Genomic DNA, 1580 nt, shown 5'->3' with positions numbered 1-1580 from the left:
TTTTTTTTTTTTTTAAGATGGTTGTCTTTTCAATCACAACTTCCCTCTGTCACACTGCCTTGTGTTAGGTGGTACTGCCATGACTCATAATTTGGGATGTGGCTATTGTGACGTTCATATGGGGAGACACTTTGCTGGAGTGAATATATTCCTATGGCTGAGAGTCACTTCCATTTATCGTAAAGTTATTGTTAGCCATCATGACAAAGATATGTAGGGTCAGAGGTATACAGAAATATGTAAATTCTAATTGAGTCCAGCCACAGAAGAACTTGGAGGAAAAACAAGGTTTAGAATGTATATGGTCATAAGCTGGTCTGTGTAAAATGCTTCTAATTCTTATTAGACCCCTACTTCTCTCCTGTCAGAAGTATGTCCAATATACAAAATTATAAATGCTCTATATACTTATTTTTTTTACTATCATTTTTTAAAAGAGAAGTTTTAGGTTCACAGCACAATTGAGGGGAAAGTATAGAGATTTTACTTAAATCTCCTGCCCTACATATGCATAGCCTTCCCCATTATCAATATCCCTCATCTCTTGAAATTGATAAAACTATATTGGCACATCATAATCACCCAAAGTCCATAATTTACTTTAGGTATTTTCTATGGGTGTGATGACATATGTCCATCATTATTGTATCACACGGAGTACTTCACTCCCCTAGAAGTCACCTGTGCTCTACCTACTCATCCCTCCTCCCTCTTTAGAGTTTGCCTGGGATCTGGATCTGCCCTGTGTGTGTATTCCCATTCAAATATCATGGGACATAGTATTAAGGGCCTAGCATAAAAATAGTATTTTAACTTATTTACCAGGTAAACTACTTTTTTTAAAACCATAGATATTTAAATGAAATTAAACTTAAGGAAGATGAACCATGTTTATCTTAAGACTTTATGACTCTGAGACACCCTCTAAGTTCCATAGTTTGAAACATATAGATCCAGGATCTATCATGCATGAGTGGCTGAGAAAGGCTGGGAAAATACAGGTAGGGGCTGGTACATTAAGGACATTTCTTGCTGTGTATAGGAGTTTGGATATTTTCCTCAGAGAGTCGCTGAAATGTTTTCAGCAGATCTTGTTTTAGAATGGACTTTGATGATGGAACAGGGACAGGATTAAAATGGGGAATAAATAATATGATAACTGACATTGAGGCTAGTGCAGTAGACTGGGTTCAAGATCTTGAGGACTTGAATTAAGCCAATGAAATAGAAAAGGACAGGAGAGAACAGGTTTTAAGTGTTATCAAAAGGATCAACTACCCTGTGACTAAAAGGATGTGAAAAGTGGGCAAGAGGGAGCTGCCAAAGATGATTCCAAATTTCCTAGTTTGAACACTTAGAGGAATAGTGTTCCTTCACTGATAACAAAGTTGGAGAATGCAGGAGATTTTTCACAACATAAATAGTGATGTCAAGCAAATTGAAATTCTTATCTTAAAAAAAAGTTTTTATATGCTTTAAAAATATATTTTAAAATACTATTACATTTCTTTTTTTATTTTTTTTTATTTTTTAAATCTTTATTGTTCAGATTACATTTGTTCCTCTTTTTTTTTTCCCCC

The sequence above is a fragment of the Myotis brandtii genome, unplaced genomic scaffold (assembly GCF_000412655.1).
Source record: "Myotis brandtii unplaced genomic scaffold, ASM41265v1 scaffold923, whole genome shotgun sequence".
Lineage (NCBI taxonomy): Eukaryota > Metazoa > Chordata > Mammalia > Chiroptera > Vespertilionidae > Myotis > Myotis brandtii.
Note: the sequence above shows the minus strand (reverse complement) of the source record.